At 45.0% G+C, this 25,530-nt stretch overlaps 1 protein-coding gene and 1 long non-coding RNA gene across 7 annotated transcripts in view; one reads left to right on the top strand and one right to left on the bottom strand.

Annotated features, from left to right (window-relative positions):
- The window catches only part of MAPK4 (mitogen-activated protein kinase 4), a 150,085-nt gene that overhangs the window by 106,446 nt on the left and 18,109 nt on the right, over positions 1–25,530 (top strand). The gene's annotated exons all lie outside the window — the stretch shown is intronic.
- Positions 11,752–25,530, bottom strand: part of LOC107033656 (uncharacterized) — a 38,110-nt gene continuing 24,331 nt past the window's right edge. For 2 of the 4 annotated variants that reach the window (XR_012065729.1, XR_012065732.1), the window contains exons 3-4: positions 12,503–12,873; positions 11,752–12,276 (exon numbers count right to left, since the gene is read on the bottom strand). This is a non-coding gene — a long non-coding RNA (uncharacterized lncRNA). The other 2 variants (XR_012065730.1, XR_012065731.1) reach the window with 2 other exon arrangements.

Below are 25,530 nucleotides of genomic sequence, written 5' to 3'. Positions count from 1 at the left end.
CAGTGCATACCAGCCATGCTTTGCTGCCTTCCTCTTCAGACTGAGGGTCTGGTTCTCCACTGGGGTGAATGGTTGCAGTCAAATAGTGTAGAGATCAATAGCTCCCTCCTTACTGTCAACACCAGCCTGCACACTCATCTACTCAGTTAGAGCTGCCACCTCACCTCCTATGCAAGCTCTAAAGCTCCAGAAGAATTCAAGAAGCAGGAAGTCAGCCTTCCAGCTAGGAATGCTGGAGGGGGGCTCGTGTTTCATGTAGTACAGGCTTGCTGGGGACAAATTCTTGGTTTATCTAGAAAGTGTCTTTATTGTATTCTTGTTTTCAAAGTTTGTTTTCCCAGGATATAAAATGTTAAATCTACAATATTTTTCTCTTTCAGTACTTAAAAATGTCATCGCTTTACTTCCAATTCCTATTCTTTCTGAAAAGCAGGTCTTCAGTCACATCATTGTTCCTCTGTATGTGATGTGTCTTTGTTTTCCTCTGCTTTCAAGATTTTCTCTTGATCTTTAACTTTCAGCAACTTGACTGTGATGTACCTAGGTGTGCTTTTCTTTGTGCTTATCCTGTTTAGGTAATTCATTGAGCTCCTTGGTTCTGTAAATTGGTTTTTGTCCCACATTTGGGACATTTTCAATAATTTTTTGGGTGTATTTTGGAAATTAGTCCCTTGTTAGTTGCATCATTTGCAGATATTGTCTCCCATTCTGCAGGTTGTCTTTTCATTTTCATCCACTAATCAGGAAGTTATACAACCATTTTCAATGGTGATTTTGAAGAATTTACAATAAACACAGAAACTGTTTATGTAATAATGATTAGGGTTAAAAAGCAAGATACAGAATTGGATAGATGGTATGATCCTAAGAATTTAAAACAAGGAGACAAATGACATATAAATAATAGGCTAGAGGTAAAAACTCAAAAATGCTAACAATTGGACTACACATGGGTTTTTTTTCTTTTTCTATAATTCAAAAAAAAGTGCAACATTAACATGCATAGTTTTTTCACAATAACCTTTTAGGGTGGGACTTTGGGAAAGTTTGCTGCAAGAGCAAGTTTACCAAGAACATGTTTGTTGCAAAAAGTGGTCAACTGCAATTGTTTGGTCCCTAAGAGAGGAGGGTCCAGCACCACAGTGGCATCTGGCCCAGGGGCACGTGCACGTCGCCCCTTGACTGCATTCTGCCTTGAGGTGCCCACGCAGTCGCGGGTGTAAATGTTACCTCCCCACCCTGCGTCGCATCCCTGCCTTGGCTGCTGCCTCCATGGGAACATAGGACAGGCTCTTCTGGGACGCATTGCCCTGGGAAGCAGAACCACCCTCCTCATAAGTGGGGTGGGCAGATGCTGACTGGTACCATGTGACCCTGAGCAAGTTACCCAAGCTGCCTCTGGCTGGCCCCCTCCTCTCATAATGCTGGAGTCTCCTTCCCAGGGCTGTGGGAGGAGGAGAGGAAATGATGTGTGTGAAGTGCTGAGCACTGGGTCAGCAACCTGGGAAGCTCTCGGTAAATATTAGCTCTTTTTTACTATGACTAATAATCATCATTAGAGGAAGGAGTTCTGATACTTGAAATTCTACCGCGAACAGTAAATTTTAGGCAGTCAGTTGACCATGCTTTAGTTTCTCTTCTAAAATACAAATTGAAAGTGTACAGAAGAGGGAGAAACATGCCAGAAAGCCTTTATTTGAATGAACTTGTCAAAATAGATTAGTTAGAAAGCACTACACTGGGGGAAGTGTGGTTAACCCAAAAGGAGACCAGAAATAGGGAGCCTCCACCACCCCTGCCTTAATTTTGATACTTTGGCAATTTAGTCAAAGACTGAGGCTGTACACTGAGAAGTGGTATTCAAAATACATAATGATGGCTAAGATTAGGGACCAACCAATCAGAATAGACACTGGCAATGACTAATCGGGATGGATCGCGGCTGTGAGCACCCATACCCCTCCACGTGTCACCTTACAAAGCCTGGGGAGCAGGGCCTGGCTTCCCCAGAGCTGCTCATCTAGACGTGCGCCCATGACTCCACACCCAGGCGCCCGCAGCAGCAGCCGAGAGCCGGGCCCTCGTCCCGGAACTGCCCGCGCTCTTATTCTTGCTTCTTTCTCTCATCCGTGACACCACAGTTGCCCTCTGCTCTGTCCATCACACTCCCAACAGGAGGAAAAGAGCTATTCCTTACTCTCCCTGCTGTGCCAGGCTGGCCCCTCCTGTGTCCCCAGATGACCCAGACAGCAGGTTTCCAGGATGTCGGGGCCTCGAGAGCAGGGCCGTGAAGATTTTACTGCAGTGTCTTCCACAAAGAACTACTACCGTCGGCAGAAAGCACGCGTCCCCCTGGCAGTGAGCTCAGATAAGCAGCTGCGATCTGCAGGGTTCATCTTTGGGGGGGTGACTTTTTCCCATTTTTAACACCTACCCCTTTGACTTTGGAGTTGGAGTCGCAGTTCCTTGCGCAGGAGAACCAGCCGGGAGCACAGAATGACCTGCCTGGCCTGGCGTCACAGGCCTGAGCGATCACCGGGGAGGAAGGGGGCTGCCTGTAGGCCACAAGGTGCATGCAGAGGAGTCTGAAGCCAGGAGGACTGAGTTGGTGCCTCTGGTTCTCTTTGGCCTTTGGTGGGGACCCTGTTCTGTGGTCACCAGCAGCACTCAACCCCGACCCCAGCCAATCTTCAAATGCTGTGTGGGTCAGAAGCTAATGAGAGAGCGTGAACAGCCAGTGGCTACCCTAGCTGGGGGACCAGTAGCATCACACCTACCCTGAACATTCCCTGAAGTTCACAGTCATGCACGCTGGGAGCTCCTCCCCATCCATGATCACTCCGGAGCCTCATACCAACCCTCTGAGGGAGGCAGGTCAGGTTAATTATTCTTCTCACTTGAGAGCTGAGGACTGGGAAGCCCGTGGGGTTGAGAGGCTCATCTAAGACTCACTGTTAAGAAGCAGAGTAGGACCAGACCTGCCCCTGGGGACCAGGAGCAGCTGATGCAACGGGGCTCGGCTTCAGAACTCGGGAACTCCCCTGCTACCTTCTGTGATGAGAAGAGGGGAGGGAGTCACGAAATAGGGGGCACGTGGAGAACAGAGCAGTTCTGCGACCTTCCTTGGGCCCCACAGTGAGCAGAGATGAATGAGCCAGGACAGGAAATTATGATCCCTGTGTCCTCGGCCCTTCCTTCTCTTTGTGGGTCGCCACGCAGTCTCCCACCCTGTCCTGCTGCCTGCTGTCCCCCAGGACTCCCACATGCCCGCTCCTTCCATCTTCTCCCCACTGGAAACTTACGGAGACCCAGGGACTGCTTGCCAGGAGCAAGGGTTCCCACTGATGGGCCCAGAGCTCACTGCCCCTGCATGTAGCTGGTTAGAAAAAGGCTACCAGCTAGGGTATCTCTTTCAATAGAACACTGGCTTATATTTGCCTTTAAACTTTTTTAAAAATTTTATTGAGATATAATCAGCATAACATACAACTCACCCATTTAAAATGTACAGTCCGATGGCTTTTGGTATGTTCAGAGTCATGTTATCTATCACCAGAATCAATTTTAAAACATCCTCATTACCCCAAAGAAGAAACCACACCCACCAAGTCATCACCCTCCGAAGTCCCCATCTCCCCCAGCCCTAGGCAACCAAGAAATCTACATTTTTTTCCTTTATAGATTTGCCTGTTCTGGCTGTTTCATATGAACAGAATTGTGCAATATGTAGTCCTTTGTGGCTAGCTTCTTTTACTTGGTATTTTCAGGGTTCATCCATGTGGTGGTAGGTTTCAGTATTTCACTTCTTTTTATTGCTGAATAACATTCCATCGCCTGGACGTTTATCTGTTCCTCAGCTGATGGACATGTGGGTTGCTTACAGTTAGGGGCTATCAGGAATAACACTCCTATGAACATTCATGCACAGGTTTTTGTGTTTACAGAGGTTTTAATTTGTCTTAGATATATACCCAGGAGTGGAATTACTGGGTCATATGGTACTGTTGGAGGAATTACCAGAATGTTCTCCAAAATGGCAGCACTATTTTACATTCTCACCAACAATGTGCGAGGGTTCAATTTCTCTAAACTTTTACCCACACTTGTCATTTTCTGTGTTTGTTTTTCAGTCTGGCCACCCTACTGGGTGCAAAGTAGAATGTCATTGTGGTTTTGATTTCCATTTCTCTGATGGCTAATTATGTTGAACATCTTTTCATGGGCTTATTGGCCATTTGTATATCTTCTTTGGGAAACGATTCATATCCTTTGTCCATTTATAATTGGGTTATTGGGGTTTTTTTATATAGAATTGTAAAAGTTCTTTTTAGATTTTAGATACAAGTCCCTTATCAGATACATGATTTGCAAAAAAAAAATTCTCCCATTGTTTGAGGTACCTTTTTACTTTCTTGGTGTTACCTTTGAAGCACAAAAGTTTTACTTTTTTTTTTTTTTTACATTTGTTACTTTGTACACTAATAATCAGGTAGACTCTTTTTTCTTTGTTGTTTTTTACATTTTAAATCAACTGTACTTCAATTAAAAAGCAAACAAACAACCCATTTAAAATATGGGCAGAAGAACAGCATTTTTCTAAAGGAGGAAATGCAGATGCCCACAGGAACATGATAAGCTGCTCCACATCACCATGATCAGGGAGATGCACATCAAAATCAGTGAGACACCATCCCACACCTGAGTGCCAGCATCAAAAAGAACACAAGCAACAAATGTTGGCAAGGATGTGGAGAAAAGGGAACCCCCTACCCTGCTGATGGGAATGCAAACCGGTGCAGCCACCATGGAAAACAATATGGAGGTTTCTCAAAAACCCAAAAACAGAACCACCATATGGCCTAGCAGTTCCACTCCTGGACATACACCTGAGAAAAACAAATGCATTAATTAAAAAAGATACATACACCCCGCTATCAACAGCAGCACTATTTACAATAGCCAAGACATGGAAGCATCCCAAGTGCACATCAGCAGATGAATGGATAAAGAAGATATAGCATATACATGCAAAGGAATACAACTCACCCATAAAAAAGGCTAATTTGCCACTTGCGGCCCTTCATTCACTTTTTCTTTTTCTTTTTTTGCACTTCAAAAACCAGAATTTTATAACTGGCATTGACATTTCCATGGCATCAAAACCAACAAAATACCTAGAAATAAATTTAACCAAGGAGGTTACCTCTACTCTGAAAACTGTAAAACACTGATGAAAGAAATTAATGATACAAAGAAATGGAAAGATATCTTATGCTCTTGGATTGGAAGAATCAACACTATCAAAATGGCTGTACTACCCAAATTAATCTACAGATCCAATGTAACCCCCGTCAAAACACCCATGACATTTTTCATATAACCAGAACAAATCATTCCAAAATTTATATGGAACTATAAAAGATCCTGAATTGCCAAAGCAATCCTTTGTAGGTCTTTTTCTCCCCTCTCCTTTTTGTTCTCTTTTCTTGTGGTTTGACGACTAGAGAAGTTCTTTTAACATTTGAGGTAAAGTTGGGTTTGGTGGTGCTGAATTCTTCCTCAACAAAACACTAGCAAACTGAATCCAACCATACATTAAAAGGATTATACACCATGATCAAGTGGGATTTAACCCAGGGATGCAAGGATTTTTCAATATCTGCAAATCAGTGTGATACACCACATTAACAAATTGAAGAATAAAAACCATGTGATCATCTCAATAGATGCAGAAAACGCTTTTGACAAAATTCAACATCCATTTATGATAAAAACTCTCCAGAAAGTGGGCACAGAGGGAACATACCTCAGCATAATATATAAGCTAACATTATACTCAACAGTGAAGAGCTAAAAGCTCTTTTTCCTCCAAGATCAGAAACAAGACAAGGATGCCCAATCTCACCTCTTTTATTCAACATAGTATTGGAAGTCCTAGCCACAGCAAACAGACAAGAAAAAGAAATAAAAGGAATCCAAATTTGTTTTGTTTGGAGATGACATGTCATTGTTTGCAGATGACATGATACTATACATGGAAAATCCTAAAGACACCATCAGAAAAGTACTAAAACTCATCAATCAATTCGGTAAAGTTGCAGGATACAAAATTAATATACAGAAGTCTGTTGTACTTCTATACACTAACAATGAACTATCAGACAGAGAAATTAAGGAAACAATCCCATTTACCACTGCATCAAAAAGAATAAAATACCTAGTAATAAACCTACCTAAGGAGGTAAAAGACCTGTACTTGGAAAACTGTAAGACATTGATGAAAGAAACTGAGGAAGAGACAAACCGATGGAAAGATACACCATTTTCATGGATTGAAAGAATTAATATTGTTAAAATGAGCATATTACCCAAGAAAATCTTCAGACACAGTGCAGTTACTATCAAAAGTACCAATGACATTTTTCACAGAATTAGAAGAAATAATTTTTAAATTGGTATAGAAACATAAAAGACCACAAACAGTAAAACAATCTTCAGAAAGAACAGAGCTGGAGGTATCATGCTCCCTGACTTCAGACTATACTACAAAGCTACAGCAATCAAAACAGTTTGGTATTGCCACAAAAACAGACACATAGATCAATGGAATAGAATAGAGAGCCCAGAAATAAACCCACATACTTATGATCAGTTAATCTATGACAAAGGAGGTAAGAATATACAATGAAGAAAAGATTGTCTCTTCAGTAAGCAGTGCTGGGAAAACTGGACAGCTACATGTAAAAGCATGAAACTAGAACATTCTTTAATACCATATGCAAAAATAAACTCAAAATAGATTAAAGATGTAAATGTAAGTCTGGAAACCATAAAACTCCTAGAAGAAAACACAGGCAGAACAATCTTTGACATAAATCATGGCAATATTTTTTTGGATCTGTCTCCTAAAGCTAAAGAAATAAAAGCAAAAATAAACAAATCAGGCCTAATTAAACTTAAAAGTTTTGCACAGCAAAGGAAACCATCAACAATATGAAAAGACAGCCTACTGCATGGGAGAAAATATTTGCAAAGGATATGCCCAATAAAGGGTTAATGTCCAAAATATATCAACAGCTCATACAACTCAACATCAAAAAAAATCCCCAATTTTTAAATGGGCAGAAGACCTAAATAGACATTTATCCAGAGAAGACATACAAATGGCCAACAGGCACATGAAAAGATGCTCAACATCATTATAATCAGAGAAATGCAAATTAAAACCACCACGAGATATCACCTCACACCTGTGAGAAAAGCTACCATCGAAAAGAACACAAATAACAAATGTTGGCGAGGATGTGGAGAAAAGGGACCCCTCTTAACACTGTTGGTTGGAATATAAATTGGTGTAGTCACTGGAAAAGAGTATGGAGTTTTCTCAAAAAAACCTAAATACTATTGTATGACCCAGCAATCTCACTCCTGGGTATATAGCCAAAAAAAAAAAAAAAGAAAGAAAGAAAACTCTAATTCAAAAAGATATATGCACCCCAGTGTTCATAGCAGCACTATTACAATAGCCAAGACATGGAAGCAACCGAAATGTCCTTCGACAGATGACTGGAGATATGTATATAACACACACACACACACACACACACAATGGAGTACTACTACTCCACCATAAAAAAGAATGAAATAAATGCCATTTACAGCAATATGGATGGACCTAGAGGTCATACTAAGTGAAGTAAGTCAGAGAAAGGCAAATATCACATATCCCCTATCTGTGGAATCAAAAACAAATGAGACAAATGAACTTATTTTAAAAACAGAAAGAGACTCACAGACATAGAAAACAAACTTATGATTACCAAAGGGGAAATATGGAGGAGGGGGATGAATTGGGAGTTTGGGATTAGCAGATATAAACTACTGTATATAGAGTAGATAAACAGCAAGGTCGTACTGTATAGCACAGGGAACTATATTTAATAGCTTGTAATAACCTATAATGAAAAAGAATATATAGTCCTGAGGCGTCCAGAGGAAGGCAGGCTGGACTGAACACCCCTATGGGGGCCTCTAGGGACCATCAGCAAAAGGTCCTAGGATGATGAAGTTGAGTAGGATGGAGGCTGCTGCAGGGATAAAGACAGGACTGGGGCCAGAGGGCCAGGAGCAGCGTGTGGGGTGACCTGCAGGTGTCATCACATTTGCACACTTGGCTCCCAGGAGGCGGTACCAGCCCCGGCTTTGCTCACCTGCCCTTCTCCTCTCTCCTCCCTCCCCACCCCGACCCCAAATCCTTCACGCCTTCCTGTTTCCTCTTCTGAGCCTCCCTGCTCAGGAGATTCACAGTGGGCATCCCACAGCCCACTAGGAGTGCACAGACATAAAGAAGTTGCTCATTTGGGAACAAAATCCTGGCCTGAGGTTCAGATGATCTGATTGCTAGACTCCATTCCACTCCCCACTCACCAGGTGACCAGGACCTGCTTTTCTTCCCTCCTGAGGGTGCAGAAGCGGGATTAGAATCTAAAGCAATATGGGATCTCCTCAAAGACGGGAAGAAAGACCAAGGGGCTGGCATCAGGGGCCTGGGATCCCCCCCTGCCTCCCAGGCATTACTGTGTGACCTTGAGCAGATCACCCCACCCTGCAGGGCTCAGCCTTCTCACTGTCAAGAAAGAGATTGTGCGCCTACATCCTACACGCTCCTGTAGGGGAGACCTGTGTTCAAAACTGAGCACACACTCAGAGATATGGACGTGCTGTGCACATATGAGGAGGCACTGTGACCACAGGACACCAGCCTCGAGACAGATGCTCATGCTAGTCAAGGACTCCCATCCCAGCATCGTCGCCTCAGACCTATCTCAAGACAGAGACCCCAAAATTCTAGATGCAAGACTGTGTAAGATCAAAGCAGTCTTCACCCCTGAACGTCTGGTCTCTGCCCTGCACCTCAGCCTCCCCAAGGAAGGCCGCTCTGTTCACATCACCCTCAGACTGTGTTTGGGAGAAACGGTCAGGTTTAAAGACTATCATCTTCTTGAGCGGTGCCAGATAATGACCCTTGGCGTGTCCAGTTCCCCTGGAGGCTTCTGTTGTTACAGTGACGTATGTCTGCAGCCTTCACAGAGAGTCCTGCGGCAGGAGCCAGCATGTCCGGGCTTGATGAGTTTCCTGATGAGCAAGGGGCGCGCGGTAGTTAGCAAAACAGCAATTAACAGGAACTCTCAACTAACCGGAGCAGCATGGTTCTCAGACACAGACTTTGAGGGCCATGAAACAGAAGAGCCTAGAAATCAGCTCGTGTCACTACCTGGAGAGCCCCCCCCCCCCCATCGCCACCAAAACTGTCTTGCCCGAGATGATAGTAAAATCTGGCTTTAGCTGTGTGGAGCAAATGGATGACAACAAAACAAATACAAGTCTCATCAGGAATTCCACTGTTCTTTGGATTTTTCACTTCAAATCAGTTCTGAGGCTGAACACCAAAGGCCAAATGACTTCCACATTTTCTACGCGTCTTTCTGTAGCCTGCCACCAGAATGAACTAAAATTCACAAAGACTCGGAAGCTAAGAAAGTCAGTCAGTCATCCAAAATTGAATTCTGTTCCCTGGGTGCCATGCACCAAGGCAGGAAATCGAATGGGGACATTTCAGAGATATTTCCAGCCACAGGGATTGAAACAAAAAGCCTTTTGTGCTTAACCCTCATTTCGCTGGAATACCAAACCGTCTCCTCAGTAGCACTGAAACTTTGTCTACGTGATACTCTTTGTAACATTCTGCTTCCTTCTGCTTCCTCCTTGTACAGTGGATTTTCTTCTCAGACATGGCTCCTGATATTACCAACCCGAAGTGCGTTTTGCAAACGCACTTCCCTTTAAGCCTGTACATTTTAAGCAGATGGAGACCTTCCTCCGGCCAGCGTGGGCCCAAGTTTTCAGGGACACGTCTGCTACATGCAGTGAGACTTTCCTGAAGTCTGTCTCAGTTATTTAGGGGCATGGGTGCCCAGGGCCAGCCAAGAGATGGGTACTGCTCCACTTTGGCTGATTGGAGGAGTGGGGAGCAGAGTCAGGACTGAGGTGTCAGATTCTGAACTGTGAGACCAAGGAGGCAAGAGAGGATGGATCTGAGATCCCTGGCAAATCCACCTTAAACTCTGTCCCCCTAGACATCTCCACAAAGCCTTGACAGGGACAGCCTGGAAGGAAGGGGGGCCAGGCCTGAGTTAGAGCCCCCAGAAGGCTCTCCCAAGCTGGCTTTCCTGCTTCACCTGCCTTGGCTGTTTCAAGGTCATTACAGTGACCTATGCAGCCAGCAGCTCTGACTTTGCTTCTCTCCAGGGCTCCCCTTTTTTGTAGGTTTTTTTTGGGGGGGGCAGGGGGAATACAGGTGTATTTAATTTATTTTTAATGGAGGTACTGGGGATTGAACCCAGGACCTCATGCATGCTAAGCATGCACTCTGCCACTCAGCTATACCCTCCCTGAAGGGCCCCTTCTTAACAGACGGCAGAACAGGACAGTGATAGCTGTACCCCTGTTCTAAAGCGATACTGTTCAGGTTGGACTTTCACATTTCTAACCCATTCCCACTCCTACTGTTTCAGATCCAGGTGTGAGTTTATAGGTAAATGACACTCATTTCCTTCCAGAAGAGCATCGTGATGCTAACAACAGCCTGACACAGTGAGTTAACCTAGGCTGACATATTTCAGAGCACCCAAACTCATGGAGGGAACAAGACATCTGGAGCAAAAATTTAAAGTTTTGAACAGAGACTGTAAATAACAAAGGGACTGTGCACTCACTGTGTAGCCATTTAAAAAGCTCTTTTTTTCCCTAATAAGAAGTCGTCTGTAATTGAGGTGAAGAAAGCAGGTTAAAGTAAAACATAATAGAATTATTTCATTGTTGGAAAGAAAGTATATGTGTATGGATGGAGAGAGGGAAGGAAGAAGGAATTACACTAAGTTGCTATTCCCTTTAGAGAATGGGGTTGGGGGGTATCTTGAGAATCAAGGAATAATTTTCACTTAAAAGCTTATTGCTTTAATGACTGAAAATTTTTTAAACAAACCTCTACCACTTTTGCAATTAAAAACTAAAGTATAAATCTGTCTTGCAAGAAGGCAAAGCATGTCCAGGAAGGGCAAGACATAGAGAAGGAGCAAGAATTTGACTTAACGATATTTATTAAGAAAGGATTCCTGGTCAGTTGAAATTTAACATTTTGTTTTCTGATGGAGAAACGTTATGAAAAGCAGTGCCATTGAACTTAATAGATCCTAGGGCATATTATTTATAAGAGCCTACTCTGCCTATATATGGAATCTCCTACGGACACGTTGTCATTTAAATGCCCATGTGGCATTCAAGTAGAGGCAATTTTCCAAAACCAATCATCTTCAAGTCAGAGCATTGAAAAAAAAAAAAAGCCTGAAGAATTCCTTTGCAAAATAGGTTTTTTAAATCATTCTCGGATTTTACTTAAAGATTTTCAGCAGGCCCAGTGCACCTTTGTGCAGAGAATGTCTCCCATGTTTTAAGAGAGTGAGACTATCTGAAGCCAGGACCAGTTTTAGACAATACTGCAGAGTTGGTAGATCCGGTAATCTCTCAGTCTCCCCTCTTGCATTCTTTTGCCCACATTAGAGCTTCCATTCTCAGTTTGCTGTCCCCCATTGTCTTTCCCATCCTTCCTTATGCCCACAGGAGCACCACTGGGTACCTCTTCCTTCTCTCAAAACCCTCCATGGATCTTAAAAAGGGAGCTGGTATCAGTCATTTACACTTTGGCATGAATTTTAATGTATGGCCACAGAATTGGGAGATGTTTCTGTTTTAAGTTTTACTCTCGACTGTGAAAGAGAAGGTTGAATCCCAGGTTAAGGAATTTTCAGGCATCAGCCAGCAGGTGGCCTCGTGTTTTTCAGGCAACCTCCCTGCTGCTCCAGAAACCACACCACCTGACTCTTCTCTCCCTGTAGCCTGGGCCTTGGGTTTTCTCATCCAGAGCAGGGCCTCCCCCAGTCCTGGTGATGCACCCCAATCCTGCTCTCCGGAGGACATCTTTCCTGTTCTCCACAGGCTAAAAGGTACGTGTGAGATTTCTGGTGCAGACCACTCACTTGCCTCTTGTAAGAGAGACTCTGGACATCCAGGATGTAGCAGGGCCTTGGATTCACTGTTGAGAGCCCAGGAGAAGGAACTCTGAAGAGCAGCAGTCAGGGTTCCAGCCCTGATTCTACTTCTTAAAACTTATGTGACCTTGAGCAAGTCACCCATCCTCTCTGAGCTCAGTTTTCATACCTGTAAGAAGGAAATAACAGCATCTATTTTAGCCAGGTGTGTTAAGGATAAACTGAGATCAAGAATGCAAAGCGCCTGGCAGGGGTGGGAAGCCCTCAAGAAATGGGAGCTCTTCTTATTACTTGGTGGAACAGAGCAGGGCTCGCGGCAAGGATGAAACCCAAAGAACCAAAGGCAGCCAGAACCTGGGGTCAGAGAACTTGGCACAAGGACACCTGTTTGTCACCTCAGCTTTGATCTAGGGTCCTCCTGTGGGGTCCTGCAGTGGGACAGCACGTGTGAGGATTGGCTGGCGGCTCCCAAGCTGAGCAGAAGTTTTGAGCTCAGGAGTGAGAACAGCAGTTCCTCTGTTTTGCAGCCTCGTTCATCTGAGCCACAGGCAAAACGGAAGTCAAAAGGATCCTTGGCTGCTGAACAGATGGTGCGTAGCCCGGACATGGAGTTTATTGTACATTTTGCCTGAGTCTGTGTACCCTCACTTTACACGCAGCTCTCATAAACTTCATTATCCGGTTGTCAAGTCCACGGTGGATCAGAGGCAGCAAACCAGGGAGTAGACAGGCACCCTTAGAGTGGAGGGAAGTGACAGCCGGTAGTCTGACGAGGAAGGAGACGGGGAAAAATAGAAAGGCCAACATCACAAAGAACAAAGAGTCACAGGCATCAGGCTCTTGAAAGGGGCTTCTGCCTCCCTTTGATTTCTGAGAGCTGCAGTGTGTGATGGCTCAGAACCATGATGTTCAAATTCTTGACCCTGCAGAAAGGATGTTAAATCACAGTGCATTTTAAGCAGTCAGTGATGTGTATAACGTGAAGGACAACAGGACCTTGAGGGGGGAGCACTTTCAAGTGTGCATGTACTGTCCACATATTTGATTATCATTTGGTTCCCACGATAATCCTAAGGGAAAGGCAGGGCTCATATTATTGTCCCCCATTTGATAGATGAGGAGAGTAAGACTTAGTGTGGCTAAGAGGCCGGCCTCGGCTTACGTGCCTGGTGAGCGGGAGGGCCAGGCTTCCCTCCAGGACTTCTGACTGGCCGTCCAGTGCTGTTTCCACCACATATGCTTTCATATGTGTTCTTTGGAGCCCCGGGGTTCTGCCCAGGGGTGGCGCAGGGATGCAGGGGAGGCCCCTGAGCAGGACTGTGACTTCCCATCTCTGATTCAAAAAGGAGTGCTCAGTATTTGCAAGACTTTGGATGGGGAAAATCAAAAAGGTCCTGCTGCTTGGGGAAAAAAAAAAAAGAGCATGGGAGAAAGAGAAGACTGTGAAGCTACTGAAAATGTTGCCTTGGATATTTAGGGAATATTTCTATCCCAAACAATTAAAATCAAAAGAAAGTCATGGGGCTTTGTACACACAGGGCAGACCTTCTGCTCTCTGGAAATCTTGGTCTTCCAGAACGACTTCCCCCAGGGACGTCCCAGTCTTGCTGGGTTCAGGTTCTCTGAGGGCTGCCCCAGGTGGGCTGAGCCACTGAGCTTAGATGGAGGGTTCTCAGTCTCCACTCTCCACTAACCCCCCTCCACCCCCGACCCATGCACGGAGGGTCCCCAGCCCACCCAGGGCTATCAGTGCCCTTAATAATCCCTGTCTCATGGGCCAAACGTGTCCCTCCTCCTCACCTCTGGTGTCCTGTTCCCCCAGAATCCTGCTGAGAGACAACGGGCAAACTCCTCAATGAGACTCAACTAACCAAGCATTCCTGCTCCTCGTGGTGTCCTCTCTACCCAGCAGAGCCTGTTATAAACTCCTTAATGCGGGCTCATGTCTGTGTGTACCTCCCCAGCTGTGAAAATTTAATACTTGTTGAATGAATGGCAGGTGTCTTTCTGCATTTGAACGGTGGCTTCCTGCATACCCAGGGTATTACCCCGTGTAATTTATTCTGAAGGTGGGAGGATCAGGCCCCGGGAATTATCTGCATAGAGCGGGCTTCGGTGACACCATGTTGGTAGCCACTGATTCACCAGAAAGATCTGACACTGGTCGCTTTTTCACTCTGCACCCACACCATCCTGCCTGGAAGAGGAGGAAAGAGAGTAGCATTCAGATGTCAGTCAGTAACCTGTCACCGCAGTCGCCAGCAGCAGAATGTGGAACGTCTGTGCTGGACACTATAAGAGGAAGACTAGGCTACTCCCTCACCTGGTCACTCTGAGAAATCAGTCTGAATGCTAAGCCCTGGATAAATAGCAGCGTTGACTATGACTGCTGCTCCCTGCCTGTCGGGAGCAGATGATCCAACTGGAAAGACAGAACGATGACTAAAATCTTAGCCAGTCAGACAAGGTGGCACCTAGCCAGTGTGGAATGAGTGACACAGATGGAGCCTCTCCTTTCCCTGCCTCCCCTTCTGGTCCCTTTTTCCTTCTAAGTTAGAGGTGATTTGGAGCTGGAGGGATCAAAGAGGACGTCCCGAGGAGGTGGGGCATGATGTGAGCCTCGCAGGGTTTTTAGGATGTCAGTGGGAAGGAGGGAGGAGCCCTTCCAGATGAGGGCAGGGGTGGTGGACGTCTCATCCCCGGCAGAGTGGGACCCCAGGGAGAAGAGGGAGAAGGCAGGAGATGGGGGCCGATGAGGAAGAACCAGAGGGATCGGGCTGATGAGTCTGAAGGTACTGCAACAAGCCAAAAAGAACCATTAAAGTCACCATCAACACGGAGATGGAGAAAGGGAGGACCAAGGAGCACCCACCCTGAAAACCCGTGTGGTTCCAGTCCTGGGTCTTTTCCGGACCCAAGGACCCTCGTCGTCATCCAGCCGGGCGCTGACGCAGTCAGCATCAGCTGGCGTGAGCTGCGTGCTGCCTGTGACACAGCCTGAGAAGTCAGGTGCAGGAACAGCCCCTTTTCCCAGTGTAACTTGTTTACGTGGAGTGTAAGTGAGAACGTGTTTAATTAGGGGCAATTACACACTTAGACACAGATGGTGACTGGCTGGCAGCGGTGGGGTGAGGTCCTGGGAGCATGCAGGGAGTCAGCCCGATGTGGGGCCCCCTGTGCACACTCAGAAGAGAGACGTGGTGAGGAGGGGAAGGGGGAAGGGTGTGAAAGCAGCAGCGAGGAACTCAGTCTTGGTCCTGCGTACAGAGCAGCGGTTCTCAAAGTGGGGTCCCCAGACCAGCAGCATCAGCATCACCTGGGAACTTTTTAGCCATGAACGTTCTCTGGCCCCGCTCCAGACTCTGAGTCGGAAACTCTCTGGGGGTGGAGCCCAAGGATCTGAGTTTAACAAGCCCTCCAGGTGATTCAGTGTGAGAATTGCTGATGGGGAGTATAGCACAGCTGTTCAAAACAAGAGCCGGCTCATTCACAGCTTCAGCACTTAACTGGCTGGGTCACGGCATTATTTTCTAAGCCTTACTTTACTCATCTGCAAAATAGGAATAAAAACACCTGCCCTACAAGAGTAGCATGTGGACAGTACAGGTTGCAGTTTATCTGCTTTGTTCACTGCCCTGTCCCAGCATTCAGAAAAGAAGTGGAAAGAACAGCTCAATAACGCAGTAACCATTAAAGAAACTGAATCAATAGTTTAAAATCCCATAGGGGAGGGTATAGCTCAATTGATAGACTGCCTCCTTAGCATGCATGAGGTCCTGGGTTCAATCCCGGGTACCTGCATTAAAAAAAAAAGTAAATAAACCTAATTCCCTCCCCGCCAATAACAATAATAAACAGAAAAGCCAATAAAAAATCTCACAAAGAAAACCTCAAGCCCTAGAGTTTTACAGACAAGTTCTGTAAATAACAAATAACTGTTAAATAACAAATAACTGATTTTTATCAAACTCTCATAGAGAATAGAAAAAGAGGAAATGCTCCCCTGCATTATAACCTTGCTACCAAAACCAGACAAGTGTGATATGGAAAGGAAAATGACAGAGCCCTTTCTTTCACTTACGAACATAGTTACAAAAACTCAGAACAAACCAAGTTCCCCAATATATAAAAAAAATATCGTGTCCAAATTGAATTCATCCCAGGATTGTAAAGTTGGTTTAACATTAGAAAATTTATTATGTTGACTTAACGAGAAACAAAAGGAGGGGAAAAAGGCCACATGATCATCTGAATAAAGATGGGAAAATATTCCAGAAAATTCAGTATCTGTGAAAAATAAAAACTCATACTAACTAGGAATAAAAGAATTTCTTTCATCTAAAAAATGGTTTCGACCAGAACTCTTCAACAATGTTATACTTAATAATGAAATGTTAAAAGCTTTTTTTTTTTAAGAAGAACGTGCTACGGTTGCCACTTCTTGTCATCATTGCACTAGTCCTTGCCAAGCAAAATTGTTATTATTCACAGATGATCTGGTTGTCTAAATAAAACCTCAATCTACAGGCAAATTAATAGATTTAATAAAAAAACCTTAGTAGTGTTGCTGAATATAAGATCAGTATACAAAAATCAACTTCATCTCTGTACACTGGCTGAAAGCAGAAAACATAATTTTAAATAATGTACCACTTATAATAGCAATCAAACAATACTTGGTAACCTAGTAATTCGGTTCTTACCCAGAGTTAAGACAAACTTCACAGGTTAAGGGCAGTCCCCCCGTAGGGCTGCCCTCACTTCAAGTCATGCACTACAAATTTGGGAGTGCTCAGGCTACAAATCTGGGGGCTCCTATACCACCTCACTTGAAAGACTCACAGAACTCAGGAAAGCCCTTTACTTAAGATGACAGTGTTATTATAAAGGATACAAATCACAACAGTCGAAAGAAGAGACCCATAGGGCACGGTCTAGGAGGGTCCTGAATGTGACAAATTCTTGCTCACCCTCTCAGCAGATTACTGTGTATCACTCAACCAGTGTTCAGAGTGTTTATTGCAGTTTCACTGCTGAGGCATGATTGATTAAATCATTGACCACCTGAATGATCTGAATCTCCAACCCCTTAGTCCTCTAATTATATGGTCTTTTGGGCCAGACCCATCCTGCAACTGTCCAGGGGTCCTTCATGAGTCACAAAGACACTCCTATCACTTAGGAAATTCCAGAGGGTCTAGAGGCTCCCTGCCAGGAACTGGGACTAAAGACCAGCCAAATTCTTTATTTATGTAGCAGATAGCTAGAAGCAAACCTAACAAAAGAATACCTAGTACCTCTTCACAAATTCTCTCTCTCTGAAGACACTGGAATACTATACAGCTAAGAAAATGAATAAACTACAGGTTCACACATCAACTGTTGTGTCTATTATAGTTTTGAAAACCAAGTCACTGGCAATGCTTTGTCATAAACAGTGAAACAAAGATCACCACTCTTCTGCAGAACCATCTGCCAAGGGCGGGCAGGACCCACTGAGTGGGGCGGTGGAAAACTATGAAGAAGGCAGACTTTTTCTTTGGTGCCCACTCCCACCTCCTGGGCCCTTTCCCTCCACAGACCCCCACCGCCTTCTAAGCGCCCAGGGCTCGTGCGTTCTCCTACCTCCCTTAGTTCTCCAAAGTCTTTCCAATGCATTCCTGAGAGTTGAGAATATAATCCCTGCATATTTGCTCGGAGGAAGCAAGGAATTTGCTTGTCTAGTTGTTCCTCTAAAACTGAAACCAAGGGGTCTGGGCCCTTAGTAAAGCAATTCAAGGGAGTGAGGTGGCGAGGACTTTTTAGATGGCCAAAAATCAGACAGACCTTTTCTGGTGGATAAAAATCGTACCAGCTTGTTTGTATGAGGAGGAAAGGAGACATCCTTCAACCTCCAGTAATCCTTCCTGATGCAAATTCCTCCTCAGGCCTCTTCACAAACTCACCAGGTGACCAGCTCTCTAGACAGTTTGCCTCCGCCGATGAGAAGACGGGCCCTGCCATGGTTTACTCCAAGGAGGGTTCCTAGAATGTGTACCTGCTTTCCTAGCTTGAAAATCTTGGAAATTCTCCCAAATCTTTCTGTCCTCCTTGGCCACTGACCCCTTCTTTGGGCTGTTTTACTCCTGGTGGGGATCACATTTACCGTGAAGCTCATGACTCAACTCAGGGTTTTTCACTTGCAAAACCCGCACCCCCCTCCACCAAGGCCCTGAGAGGGACCCTAACAACGTGGTCCAGCATGGTCACGTAGTTTTGTAATATTTGCAAAGAAAGATGTTTTGGCAGCAATTTGTCAGGAAGTGGTGTATTTGCATTCTGACTTGCCCTCCACTGCATTTCCCCTTACACTCGGTGGTGCTGGTGTGACCGGGCGTTCAGAGACTCTAATCAAAGGTAGGTTGGGCTAGGGAATGCATTTAGTAGGATATGTTGATACAGTTTGCAGTTACGTCCATATAGAGTTAAGTCAGTGCCAGCATCTTGGTATAGGAATATCTTTTCAGGAATCCCTCTGCGTCCACCAGGTCAACTCACGGTGTTATGACAAGTAGCAGGGCCGACCCTGCGACTCATGGAATGTGACAGCTAAGACATCATGGACAGTTGATGAATCTCATCATTTCAAAGCATGGAAATTTAGTCGCCACTTAAGAAAACTGGAAATTCCCCCAAATCTTAGAGCTCATATACAGAGGAATACCTAATAAGGTTTTTCCCCAACATGACAATAATCCTGAAATTTTATGACATTAGTGATAACTCATTTAGAAGGTGAAAGAAACTTTGAAAATATCAGCCATACGAAAGGAGCAACCGTATCAGAGGAAAGACTGAGTTATCTTTTCCAGTGTCTTTCAAAGACTGAATCAGCTTTAAATTCTGTCTGCAAAAAATTATATTACAAGATTGTCAGAGAAGAGATGATCAGAGATTTTGCAGTCCCTTCACATGTTGGCTACCCACAGTTTGCCAAGCAGCTAATTAGTAAAAATGTTATTTTTATGAGTGTCGTCATGTTTGTGGCATTTGCCAGCTTTTTATAATTTTTAATGTGCTGCCATTTTCTGATTCAAAAATACTTATTTTCATACCTAATTTTATGTTCATAATTTCCTATTTTTAAGGAACACCCCCCTCCCCAGCCTGGATTCACTCAGGCCCCCTTTCTGCTTCAGCCTCCACATGGTGACTGCCCCATCTTCCCTCACTCGCCCAGTGTTGACTTGGTGCTTGTTTAATGATTATCTTTGCAGTAAAACCAGCACACTCACTGCCCAGAATTGGGTTGTAAGCTCCCTGAGGACAGTCCCCTGACTCAGAGTGCCACACATGGGGCCAGGCCCACCAGAAACACTTCATAAATGCCTGTCAAAATATCTGTCTGAAATGGGACCAGCGTTCTCTGGAGCAGGTGACCCCAGCAGCCTCTCAACAGTGGGGCACTTCAAAAGTGCGACACGCCAGGGACCAGCAGTTTTTCTAGGAAGAGACATGTTTCTGCAAAGAGAGGATATGAGTTCTGGTTGATGATGTGATCCAGGGTGGCTACCTGGTCACCAAGGAGAGAAGGCCCTTCTCGAGGTCAGGGTAGGCAGGGCTACTGAGCCTGGGCTCCGACCCAGACAGAAGCAACATCGGAGATGGGCTGGTTTGCCGCCCTCCTCCCCATCCATGCAGCCTGTGCTTCTTCCGTGCCCTATGGAGCGGTGGCCTCAGTGCTACTCACCCAGCAGCCTGCAGTCCCCACATAGCTTTTGTAATGTGCAGTCACCCTGCCTTCAACCTCTTCTGCCTGCAGACCCCAGAAGGCACAGCAAATCCAATGGCCCCTGTCCTCAGAGGCCCAGAGACTAGTGGGGGAGGCAGAGTGAGTTTCCATGCACCCAGAGTGCATTTCAGCAGGAGCCATAATGAGAGCAATCTTTGCTGATGGAATAGAGGACGATGGACCAAACTACAGCAAGGAATCACCTCACACTGGTCAGAATGGCCATCATTCAAAAGTCACAGATGATAAACGCTGGACAAGTGGTGCTGGGAAAGCTGCTTGTAAATCAATGAAGTTAGAACAGTCCCTTACACCACACGCAAAAAATAAACTCAAAATGGCTTAAAGATTTAAACATGAGACAAAAAAGACTCTATAAACCTCCTAGAAGAAAACATAGGCAAAACATTCTCTGACATAAATCTTAGCAATGTTCATCTAGGGCAGTCTACCTGGGCAATAGAAATAAAAGCAAATAAACAAATGGGACCTCATTAAACTTATAAGCTTTTGCATAGCAAAGGAAACTATAAACAAAACAAAAAGACAACCTACAGAATGGGAAAAAATATTTGCAAATGATGCAACTGACAAGCACTTGATTTCCAGAATATGCAAACAGCTCATACAACCTAATAACAACAACAACAACAAAAAACCCAATCCAAAAATGGGCAGAAGACCTAAACAAGCAATTCTCCAATGAAGACATACAAATCGCCAATAGGCACATGAAAAAATGCTCAGTATCGCTAATTATCAGAGAAATACAAATCAAAACTACAGTGAGGTTTCACCTCACACCAGTCAGAATGGCCACCATTCAAAAGTCCACAAACAATAAATGCTGGAGAGGCTGTGGAGAAAAGGGAACCCTCTTACACTATGGGTGGGAATGTAGTTTGGTGCAGCTACTATGGAAAACAGTATGGAGATTCCTTAAAAAGCTAAAAATACTTACCATATGATCCAGCAATCCCACTCCTGGGCATATATCCAGAGGGAACTCTAATTTGAAAAGATACATGCACCCCAATGTTCATAGCAGCACTATATACAATAGACTAGACATGGAAGCAACTTAAATGTCTGATGACAGATGACTGGATAAAGAAGATGTGGTGTGTGTGTATATATATATATACATACATACACACACACACTGGAATACTACTCAGCCATAAAAAGGAATGAAATTATACCATGTGCGGGAACATGGATGAAACGAGAGATTATTATACTAAGTGAAGTAAGTCAGACAGAGAAAGACAAATACCATATGATATCACTTATATGTGGTATCAAAAAAATGACAAAAATGAACTTGTTTACAAAACAGAAACAGACTGACAAACATAGAAAACAAACTTATGGTTACCAAAGGGGGAATGGGTAGGGGAGGGATAAATTGGGAGTTTGGGATTAGCAGATACAAACTACTACATATAAAATAGATAAACAACAAGGTCCTACTGCATAGCACAGGGAACTATATTCAATTTCCTGTAATAACCTATAATGAAAAAGAGAATATATATATATATTTATAACTGAATCACTGTGCTGTACACCAGAAACTAACACAACATTGTAAATCAACAATACTTCAATAAAAATTTTAAAAATTAAAAAAAAGAAGACAATGGGCAAACAGGTTAGTATGTTTCCTCTCCCAGGTAAACGTGTTAACAAGGACTTTACCTAGCATTTCCCAGAGCATATCCTGAGCAAGATTGGTCCCCAAGATGCACCTCGAAAAAAAAATGGTTATGTGGACAAAGAGATGTGGCAGGTGCTACATCCTTAATCCCTGAGACTCTATAAATAAACCTGTTGGTTGCTACCAACCTGTCCCAGGGGTGTTTGTCCACACACCTCACCTCTCCATTAGCATCTCTGGGATGTGGGCCTGTTTCAGGAAACACCGCCTTAACTAAAAGCAGTGACTGTGGGTAAGCCTTTCACCAGGACAGGCAGGTAGTCAAATTCAGCATCATCAGGGCTTTTCAGGCTCCTTCTACCAAGTTCTGCCTGTAGCTACTTCCTTCCTACATAGAGGCTGCGCCCTGGTCAGGGGCCTTCCTGCGGCCAGAGCCCTGAATGACCACTGCCTCCTTCCCTAGACTCCTGCCCTTCTTGGGACCCTGTGAGAGAGGGACTCTGACACCTCTCAGTAAGCTTTCTCCAGCCCAATGCCAGTCCCCTCCCACAGCCATTTATGTAATGAAGCCACCTGCGGGCTCTAAAATCTGCCCTTCCAAGTTCCACCTGATCCTGGATGGAAACAAGCAAGACAATGAACGGTCTCTTACTTTTCTTAGTCTGTGGATTCCATCTTAGTTATCTTCAATAAAGGTGGCGGTTTATACCTCAGTCCCTTCCGAGAAGTGAATAGCCCAACGAAGTGCCTTTTATTCTTCCGGGCAGGCTCTCTGCAAGCCGGACAGGAGAGAAATTTAATCCTCTGGTGAGGGGACGGTGTGTGAGCAGAAATGGGGTGGCTGGCAGCAGGAGGGAAACTTTGGGGCTGAACTGTCTGCTGAGGGACTTGGTGACCTTGGTACTGTGTCATTGGCCTGCTTCAGCTCCCCCAGTCACTCCCGGCAGGGGCGGTAACAGGGTCCACCTTGTGAGACTGATAATTGAAAGAACTCAGAGAGAGCTCAGGCGGCACCTAGCACATGGTCAGCACCTGGAAAATATTATACACATTACTTGGTGGTGCTTGGGGATGAATATTCTCTTTGTGAAACTGAATTAGAAGGACTGCACTGAAGCCCTAAGTCTGACTTCTAGGTTGGCCCTGGGCAAGATGAGCAGCCCCAAGGGCCCGGCTACCACGCGCAGCATCAAGGTGGTGTCAAACAGAAATCTGCAGCCACACCCAAACACCTGAGGGACCCGCCAGGTTTCAGAAGGCTGGACTTGACCGTGGTGGCTACCTTTGTTTTGCGATTCAAACAGGGCCAGCAAACTTCAGTCTCCTCTTGACGGGTAGTCAGTGTCTGAAATTCCACCACAGGCGTACCAGTCATTCCTTTGGCTTAGATTTTTATCCAGTTCATTTACTGCATTTAAAATGGGTACCTACCCTGCATGGCAGGTACAAATAAAACAGCTGGTCCCTGCCTTCAGGGCACCCCCTCCTATGGAATTGTGAATCTGGAGATGAAGGGGTCCAGGAACACAAAGGCTTACCAGCTAAGCCAGACAGAGGGGAGGGGCCTACAAGAATTTCCCCAGATATAAAATGATAAAATGAATACCTATCTTACAGGATTGTCAGGAGGTCAGCTGAGCAAAAGCTGGCAAAATCCTTTACACATAATGGATGCTTAACGAATGTTAGTTCCTCCCCCTTCTAACTGGATCTCAGTTATTTTCACCTGGGAGTTAATGAGAGGAGGGTTTGCTGGAGGGGGAAGATGAGAAAGGTGCCCTGATTTGGGGACAGGAGTGGGGGACAGAAAGGGAAGCCTTGCAACTCAGAGATCGGGTTCTCTGATCGTCTTCCCCCACAAGGCCAGTCCTGTGATTCAGTCGCATCTCTGCCTGCATGTCCCCTTGTCGGAAAAGCCTGGACCACCCACGCAGCCCATCACTCTATCTCCTTATCTTGCTCTATTTTTTATTCCTAGCACTCTCTCCACCAGACATCTTATACATCTGTTTGTTCAGCTGTTTTTCCTACCAAAAATGTACGCTCTGTGATTACAGGGTCTTGGTTTTGTTCCCTGCTGGGATGGAATCTCGGCACTGCCAGCTGGGCCTTGGTTGGTGACCCACCTCTCTATACTTTTTTCATAGAGTCATTTTGATAATTAAATGCACTGATAATACAGCAGCACCTGGTCCAGTGCCGAGCGTATCCTAAGTTCTCCATAAATGGCAGCTGTTGTGATTATTGGTTATTGTCCAGTAAATGTTTACCTCCCGTGGGTCAGCCGTCTGGAGAAGACCGCTGTGGCTACTCAAGGATTCATCTCATTTGAGCAGAGCCAGAAATAGAAGCCTGCACTAACTGGGGGGCTGTGAAAATCCTGCTTACCTTTCCGAAGGCGATGAGCTGAGCATCCCTAGGATGCCGCACTGGGGTCACCTGGGGAGTTTTCAAATGACTGATGCCTGCCTGGGTCGTCCCCCGGAGAATCTGATGCAATCTGCTTAGTGGGTGGCCTGAGCCTTGGGATTTTAAGTTCCCCAGGTGCCTCTAACATGTGTCAGGTTTGAGAGCTGCTGTTCCAGGGTGCTGCCAGATTTCCCCTTGAAAATCAGCGAGACAGATCTCTAATTATGGCCTGGCGGTTAATGCATCTTCCAAAAAGGAGCCATTTGCTCACAGACCGGCCCATTAAAAATTAATCACCTTGGCCCAGCATGGCCCCTCACTTAGAGAGAGTGCTAGCAGCTGTGATGCAGAATCCCAGGACGCTAGCGCCCCACAGAGGGAAGCGTCCAGACCAGCAGCACAAGCCAACTGGAAAACGGAGGGGCCAAGGGAGCTGAGCCAAGCCTTCCCCCCACCCAGCTATCTAACCAGCCCAGCCCTGGTGAGGATGATGGATGGCGGTGGAGCCAATGATCCTGGCACATCTCCGAACAAACTAAACATTTTGTCATGTCTTTGAACTGTAGTAGAATTCAGAGTTGGTGATTTGAACCCCAGGAGGATAATGTCCAAAGCTTTCATCTGTGGTGGTGAGCTCTCGCTGAATTAGAGGATAGCCACATTTGAAGGAAGTGCTTTTTAGAAAGAAGCCCAACTCCATTGCCCCCCATTTCCTGCTGTTTAAGAGAAGAACATGGCGCTGAGTGAAATAAGCCCGTCACAGAAGGATAGGTACTACCTGTTCTACTTACGCAGAATCCAATTCAGAGAGACCGAAAGCAGAACTGTGGTCGCATGGGCTTTGTGGGAAGGAGTATGAGGAGCTGTTGTTTTAACGGGTACGGATTCAGTTCTGCGAGCGGTGGGGATGGTTGCACAACAATGTGAATGGACTTAACACCACCGAACTGTACTTAAAAACAATTAAGGTGGTAAATTTTACGTTATGTGCATTTTCCCGCAATTAAAAATAAGTTATTTTTTAAGATAAACAACATGGTCCTGCTGTATAGCACAGGGAGCTATATTCAGTATTGTGTAATAACCTATAATGGAAAAAGAATATATATGTATCACTGAGTCACTATGCTGTACACCAGAAACTAGCATAACACTGTAAATCAGATATACTTCAATTAAAAAGTAAATTAAAAAATAAGTTCTTTTAAAGCAATTCTATCATAATAAAAAAATAAAGGGAATGGACCACATGGGAGCTGTAGGCCTAGAGGAGCTTAACTGAGCTTTTGGTTGATTTCCATGGAAACCAGGGAAGAGATGAATTTCACTGGACAGGATCCCCCCCATTCCCCGCCCGCTAGAGCATGGAGTGGGGTAGGGGCAGCCCTGAGAAAGGCAGGCAGCAGATCAGCATTTAAGACATCTTAGAAGTTAATGAAAACTCAGTGCCACTGATGTAACCATACTGTTTCATCACTATGTGTATTTTAGCTGCATAAACAGAATGCCCAGGTAGCTCGCCAATGCCTGTGCTGCACACTGGGCTTTTAAGACTGTGTGTTCCTTCCCTCAGCCTGAGAGAT

Source organism: Vicugna pacos, chromosome 30, assembly GCF_048564905.1.
Source record: "Vicugna pacos chromosome 30, VicPac4, whole genome shotgun sequence".
Taxonomy (NCBI): domain Eukaryota; kingdom Metazoa; phylum Chordata; class Mammalia; order Artiodactyla; family Camelidae; genus Vicugna; species Vicugna pacos.
The sequence above is the reverse complement of the archived record's forward strand: the minus strand, read 5'-3'. Positions and strand labels throughout refer to the sequence as shown.